Source organism: Cervus elaphus, chromosome 23 (assembly GCF_910594005.1).
Source record: "Cervus elaphus chromosome 23, mCerEla1.1, whole genome shotgun sequence".
Classification (NCBI taxonomy): domain Eukaryota; kingdom Metazoa; phylum Chordata; class Mammalia; order Artiodactyla; family Cervidae; genus Cervus; species Cervus elaphus.
Genome location: NC_057837.1, coordinates 44,395,709 through 44,403,747, shown reverse-complemented (window position 1 = coordinate 44,403,747; position 8,039 = coordinate 44,395,709). Strand labels below are relative to the sequence as shown.

At 37.7% G+C, this 8,039-nt stretch overlaps 1 long non-coding RNA gene across 1 annotated transcript in view; it reads left to right on the top strand.

The window, feature by feature from the left end:
* Positions 1-5,123: 5,123 nt before the first annotated feature.
* LOC122682131 overlaps positions 5,124-8,039 on the top strand; it is a 29,017-nt gene continuing 26,101 nt past the window's right edge. The window contains exon 1 of the long non-coding RNA XR_006337224.1: positions 5,124-5,257. This is a non-coding gene — a long non-coding RNA (uncharacterized LOC122682131). The remainder of the gene's footprint in view (positions 5,258-8,039) is intronic.

Below are 8,039 nucleotides of genomic sequence, written 5' to 3'. Positions count from 1 at the left end.
TCAGAGAAAAGAAAGAGAGGTCGCTAAGGATCTGCTGTTCCAGCAGAGTTCAGGCAGAAGTGGACGTGGATGAGGCTGACCGGATATGGGGGAGCATTTAGAAATACTTTAGTTACACATTGTCTGCAAAAGGGTTGACTCATCAAGGTCTAAGTGAATGTCTTTATTCATTCAATTGTTAAAGGAGCCGGGCTGGCTTACCATGAAAATTTCCTTTCAGAACCTGTTCATTAGGATAATTTTCAGACAATGGGTGATTTAAGACTTCATCAGTGAGAAAATAAGCAGCAAAATAAATGTTCATTTTCATAAACGTCAAAGATAGTATTGAATAATTGAATAATACCTTGAGATTTTGTTTTTTTCTAGTTGGGGGAAACTGTTGGGATTTTGAAATCTGTGGACATGGCTGTGATTCAGGAGAGTGGCTGACACAGCACCCAGGTTGATTGTTTTATGAGATTTCAATTTGTAGCTTCTACATGATGCCAATTTCCCTCATCTAGGACATGCTGGGGACCTGTGTGATGCACAACTGTTCTCATCATTTGGTGTGCCCTCAGGGTTGAGAAACTGCTTCGCTAAGAACAGCTATGAGCTGGACAACAAAGTTCTGGCAGGAAGAGACAATGTCTTATTTTTCTTTAAAATTCTATATTCTAACAGGGTTTCACTGCTCTGTGTTGGGGCAGAGGAGACGCGGAGCCAATAGAATAATTGCAGATTTTCACATAATTCTTAAGTGTACAGTATCTATGTTTGATGAAAGGGAAAAAACCACCCTGTTAGAATCTTAGCATCTGCCCCCAACAAGGACTGCATCCAGGAAGCTCTCTTCGAGCAGGAAGCACTGCTCGAAAAACATGAGAAGGAAGGCTGTGTCTCCTCTGGCATGAAATCTCTTTTGTCCTTGGAGAGTTTAAAGAATATTCATTCATGACTGATCTTCATTCACTTTTATCAATTATTTAGTTGTTAACAGGAGTTGACTGCCTAACGCAGACGCTGTCAAACGCATTGGGGCAGCAACGCAGCTTAATAGTTAAGAACATTGGCTTTGACAGTCTTGCTGTGTTTTGAATCATCTTTGTCATTTGTCAGGACAAATCGCACCTTTGAACAAATCTCTTTAATGATTCGGCTCTCATTTTCCTCATCTGAAAAATGGGTCAGTAACTGTCCCTGCCTCATAAGGCTGTCTTGGAAATCAGGTATAGACCAGAAGAAGGCTTTGTTTGACCGATTGTTGGTCTTCAGCGATGTCAGAAGAGGATGCAGCTGTGTTTCTTTTTGAGCACGATGGAGAGCCCTTTCCTTTCCTTTCTCACCCTTTTTCCATAAAATAAGGGAAGCGTGTCTGTTATTGTTCTTAACTCTTGAGGGCAGCTGTTGTCATCAGGGGAGGTGCAGGCAGCCTTGGGGACCATTCTGGACTCTGCGACTCCCCTGACATGATCTACATGTCAGCGTGCACCTTGAACCCTGGTGATGGAATTTAACCATCTTGGTATCTCCCTTGATTTTTATGAGAGCCTTTGCTAAGTTGGGGTTTCATCACAGAATTTTTCTTCACTTCTATTTGATATAGGTTATGGGTAAACACATCGGCCTGAGGTCTAATTTTGTCCTCTTGTTCCTGTTTTCATCAGCTTATAAGTATTCCATTTCAGCATCCTTACAATGACAAGGATTTTAATTTCACCCACAGATAGAACTTAATTTTCATTTGTATAATTTTCATAGATGATGGATATGATCTTTATATTAGTGTTGATGTGCTTGGAGACATAGTGACCAGCATATTTGTGGAAAAGCAGAAATTTTAAAGATGTTGACCAACAACAACAAAAAAATGTGTATTTCTTGGACAGGGTGCACACTGAATTATTTTCACATATCATTCCTCTACTATAAACTGAAATCATGTGGTTAGCATTTTCTAGTTAATTGAAGTATACTGTAGTCTTTCTTTTTAAAATATGGTTTTCAGAAATAAAATGCACTAAGGCGCCTGGCGAGGCAGGGATCTGAAGATCTAACACACTCTCTGGACAGTTTCCTGTTTGTTGGAGTCAATGTTTACCTCTCAGCTTTTGTCTTGGTTTGGGTTGCTATAGCAGAATACTGTGGACTTGGGGGCTTAAACAATAGGAATGTATTTCTCTCAACTATGATCAAAGATCAATGTGCCTGTAGACCTGGTGTCTGGTGAGGACCTGCTACCTGGTTCCCGGGGCAGAGGTGGAAACAAGCACTCCCGTGTTTCTTCTTCTAAGAGTGCCAATCCCATTGCAAGGGCTCCACCCTCATGAACTCATCACCTCCTAAAGTCACTGCCTCCTGACACCATTCTGGGTCCTGGGATTTCAACATCTGGATTTGGGGCAGACACAGACATTCAGCCCATAACAGCTCTTGACACTCTTTTTATTTATATTTTCTATCATCATGTATAAAAAGTACCTATTCCTCTGAGGACAAATTCAGCATTTATTAATTTACAGTATATTATTTACTAATTATTCCCTCCAAATTTATCGTCGGATACATCTGGGTAGAATTCCAGTCAGCATATAGACTAAATATATTTTGTCAAGTCTAAAAAAAAAAATAAAACTCCAGTATCCTGTGATAAACTATCATGGAAAAGAACATGTAAAAGAATAGATATATATATGTATAACAGAATCATTTTGCTATACTAACACAAAATTATAAATCAACTATATTTCAATAAAAAAAGAATAAGAACTTCCCCAGTGGTCCAGTGGATAAGAACCCACCTGTCAATGTAGAGGACATAAGTTCGATCCCTGGTGCGGAAAGATCCCACCTGCTGCAGGGCAACTAAGCCTGTGCACCACAACTACTGAAGTCTGTGCACCTAAAGCCCGTGCCACACAAGAGAAGCCCCTGCAATGAGAAGCACGCATGCCATCACTGGAGAGTGGCCCCTGTTCACTGCAACTAGAGAAAGCCTTTGCACAGCAACAAAGATCCAGTGCAAGCAAAAGTAAATAAATACATAAACTAATTTAAAGAAAACAATCCCATTCAGCATTGAGTCCTGACACACTCATCTTGTGGCAAACAGTCAAAAGATCCCAACATTTTAACTCTATAAAATGACATTTTTAAACAGAATTTACTTAAGAAGTTTCTCATTTATATCCATGTTATATATGTTCCATACAAATAATTTTCATGTTGACCACTCTTTCACTTTAAGAATTATAAAATAAAAGTAATTTTCTTAAACATGTTAAAAATAATTTTCTCTAAGTGGGATTTGAACAGATTTTAAGCTTTTGAATGACTCAGTTGATTATTACTTAAAAGCCAGGGTTTTGTTGTTGCTATCTATACAATATGATTTGAAATTATTATTTTTTTTCTCTTCCTGACCCTTCCATTCTAAGTGCCCTTCTAACATGATTGTTTTAGTCTCAAGTGGCTTTTTTAGTTTGTTGTTTCTAATCTGGTATTAAGTGAAATCTAGGTAATAGACAATAGAATCTGTCTTACGTTGTCTTGAAAACAATATCTAGTATTCACATGTAATGCCAGAAGAAACATTTTGTTTAACCAATTATTTCTTCGTCCAAATAATGTTTTTCAATGCCATAAAATTTTTTTAAAGAAATTTATTAGCTTTTAAAACCAATTGGCTTGTTCATATTTTGTATCTGTTGTTTTATAATTACACAGACAAGAGGAAAGCTTATTTTACTTGAAAAAGTAATATATTTCTAGTGAAAATGGAACCCTAAAGTGGATAGCAGATCTTTCTGAGTGACTTTCACTAGATTTTTTTAGAGGTAGAGAAAGAAGAAATTATTGAGTAAAGTGCAGGACTTAATTTTACTGAATTTATTGGCTAAAAGTTAGCACATTAAGGGGCTTCCCAGGTGGTACTAGTGGTAAAGAATCTGCCTGCCAACCCCTGGATTGGGAAGATGCCCTAGTGGAGGTCATGGCAACCCACTCTGGTATTCTTACCAGGATAATCCCATGGACAGTGTAGCTTGGTGGGCTACTGTGACTTAGCACACATGCACAGCACATTAAAATCAAAAGAATCTGAAAAAAGTCTATGCTTTCACTAAGAAAAGAAATCATAGGGGTTACTTTTTAAAAGCCATTTGTTTTGCTAACGAGCCAGGCAAAAGTAATAAAGACTTAACAAACCAATCAAAATTTTTTAAACATATCGAAGACACAAGAAAGCAAATATTTAAAAGTTTCAGTGACTAGAGGTGAAAATGGTGGAACTATTATTTTCATGTACTGTTGATGTCATTGTAAATTGGCATCATTCTTCTGGAAAACCACTTGAGTCATAAAAATAAATATGTCCTTTGACTCAGTAATCCTATTTCTGGGAATTGATCCAAAGAAAACAACTGAAATGAAGGCAAAAGCTACAGGAACAGATCATATTTATTGTAGCATATTTTCTAAGTATAAAAAGTGAGAAGTGGATACATATAAAAAAATCAGAAAACAAATAATGGTGGGCAGGTTCTCAATGAAATATTATGCTGTCATTAAGAGTCCTGAAAGAGACTGAACACAGAATGCTGTGCAAGGTCTGCATGACTTTCTCTGTGTTCCATTTGGCAGGAGGGGGACATGGAATTATTCCCTCTCCTTCCTGAAAACTCTTTAGAGTAACAATAAAGAAGCCCGGTGAAGAATATTCATAAAATGTCTGAGAGGAGAAAAGGTGAGCCAACAGCCAATCAGTAATATTGATAAACATGTAGAATGTGGAAACTATTCAGACCCATGCATAAAAAAAAGCAGAGCTAACTCCAGGCTGGACTACACAAGGGAAACAGCATGAGGGGAGGGGCAAGTTGCTCCTTTCTGAAGGGTCCCTGAGACCCTCCTGTTGTTGCTTAAATGTGTGGGAACTGAGAGTGGGAAATGGGGCAGAGATTAACATCAGGAATTGCAAAACTGTCAGTGGAAGAGCTCTGCAAGTCACTGCAGACACACACAGACACACACAGACACAGACACAGACACACACACACACACACACTGCCTTCCTGGGTGGCACTTTCTTCGGGGCCAAATGAGATGCATGCTCACTGAACTTGGGAAGGGTGAGGGCTGCAGTTGCTGGTGTTGACACCCTAGGGTCAAGCCTTTCTCCTTTTCTCAAGGATGGAGACGAGTGGGTCCAGATGTACAGCCTGCTTCCCAAGTGGCCATCCTATGCTGAACCCTCCAGTCATCACAGCTTCCCCAGGTGAGCAGACATCACAGTCAATCTGCCCTCATGAGGGAGGACTCTGTAGAGATACATGTCAAAGGCTACAGAAGAAACTCTGAGCAGCCTCCATTCTATCATGAACTAGTCCTTCGATTCCCAAGTGTAGGCAGACAAGCAAGGGTCACCAGAGGAACACCTGGAGCGCCCCTCAAAAATTTTCTGGGATGAATAAATACTGTTACCAATTGTATATGTCACGTAAAAAGTCAAGGACACAGAAAAGATTTTAAAAATCATCTTCTATTAGTGATATCTTTAGAAAGATTCAATAAGATAATGATTCTATGAAGAAAAGACTTTAGAAGGGATTTAAAAATCCCCCCAAAATTCTTTTTTTTTTTTTTTTAAATTTAAAAGCAATAGTTGTTACTGGTTCTTGAAGAAGTTTCTGCTCATGGGGATCTGAGAGTGATTCTCCCTAACTACCTTCTGTACATTCATTTTGGGGGGGCCAGTGGTTTGTCCTGTGACTCAGCTCTCTGATGGATTTAAGAAGAGTGGTTGATTTTCAGTTTGTTTAGCTTTTCTTGTTTTATGGGTGAGACTGAAGACATCAATGAGCCAGAAACAGTTTTTGTTCACATTTTTGAAATTTTTAGTAGAAAGTACTTCAGAAATAGGAAAATAAAATTCCATTGAAGAGATTAAAGAACTAGACAAAGAAATCTGTCAGATTTTGGACAAAGAGATAAAGAGGAAATGAAACTAAAAGGTCAATCAATGAGTCAGTAGGAATCTACTCCAAAAAAGGAGAGAATCCAGGAAGTGGTGAGCTAACAAAATAGAGCAGAATTTGCTGGAACTGAAGAAAGGAGAGCCTCTAAACTAAATTGTGCTGACGAGACCATGAAAAAGAATTGACATGTAGACATAGCTTTCTGAATTTTTAGCATGCAGAGGATAAAGGGCATATTTAAAGCCTCCAGAGAGAGGGAGGATGAATTTGCATTACTTGGAAAGAAAAACATACTGGCACTGGGGGCTGGTTTCTTAATAGCAACAGTGAAGTTGGTGGAAGTTGTGTCAAAGTTCTGGGGGTTCATCATTGGAATCTAGAATTCTGTCATCACAATGTCCATCAGTTGAGAAAGTAAGAACTATTGCATTTCATCTCAGTTGAGAAAGTAAGAACTATTGCATTTCATCTAGGATTGTAAATGGAAATATCAATAGCAATAATATAAAACGATCCCAGTCATGTACAAGATGGTAAGAATTGTTGGGTCCTGGAGGAAACTGGAGGATGTACAGGCTCTGCCCAAGGGTAGGTGCACCCAAGGAAGCACCATGAAACTAAACCTAACAAACAGATGAGCGGGCAACTTCTGACTCATACTCCTTGTGGCCCAACCTGAAGGAATCAATTGTAAACAGTTGAACAGTGCTGCTATGAACATTGAACTGCATGTGTCTTTATGAATTAGTGTTTTTGTTTTTTGTTGTTTTTTGGATATATACCCAGGAATTTCAAATCATGTTTCCAGTACTTTAAAGGCTTCATTTATATTAATTAATAATTAAATAGATTACAGTAGTTTATATTACATACATCAATATAATGCTCCATAAGGGAATTGCCCCCCAAAATTATTGACTGTTTTTATATCTTCATACATTGGAAATAACAAAAAATGTTTTAAAAACACTCGATTCCAGAAATTTTATTTAATCAATTTATTTTTTTTCTAGTCACTCAGTTAGTCTAAGAGAATGATTTTTCCCTATGTTAAGATAGGAATAAAAATTATTGAGAAGTACAGCTGCAAGAATTGGAGTATTTACATCTATTCTGGCAGAGTTACAGAAGCAAAGGATTAGTGTGAAAAATGGTATCAAATTACCATCCAGCACTGCCTGGAATGGTAACCAGGACGTCCTTTCTTGCAGAGATAGACTTCGGTTCACTCCTTTCTCCCACCCTCTTTCTTCCATCTGCATTTAATGTGGCTGCTGAACTCTATTTCCCATAACCTTAGTGGTGATGAATCAAAAGGAAGTAAATATTTGCATTAGTATGGGAACTTTGTAAAAGAAGTACTCGCGGGATCCAGCTGAGGCTCCACTTCCTGGCAGAGAGGCTCCAGGCTCCAAGTGCCCCGGGTTTAAAATGCATGAAGTCCGCACTTGCGATATTTGAAAACGGATTAAACTTTGTCATGAGTCATATGCTTAAGGTCTTTTCAGACAAAGCTGCTAAAAATAGATGTTAAGAACAATATCTTTCATCTTGTTAATAACTCATTTTAGACAAAATCCCTTTCACTGTGTGGAGAGGACCTTCTGACATTCTTATCTAAGACTGGAATTTCAAGCTCATCGGACTTTCCTGAGAAAGTCTATCCACACATTCAAGGGAGCTTTGGTTTGTTCACATTAACACTTAAACATTAGTTTAAGTTATTGATACTTAGGAAAACTCTATTGTCTCTGATTACCACTTGGAAGGTATTAATAGCAACAATTTCACCTTATTAAAAATGTTTAAAAGATAACATTTATCAAGGAATAAGAGGCTAAGAGCATTACTCTACAAATTTGAATTGCTTTTGACTCCAAAACTCCTGGAGGCCTAATAAGCTAGAAAAAATAAATGAATATAAGTTTGTCTCAAAAATTCCTGATCTACTATAATTTTATTTATTACTTCTTAAAATTTTAGATGATCATTATCCTGCCTTTTACAAGTTTTTATACTTAGAATTCAAAATCACAAATAATTTTCATATACACAAATGTCCATTTATACATTTACATAACA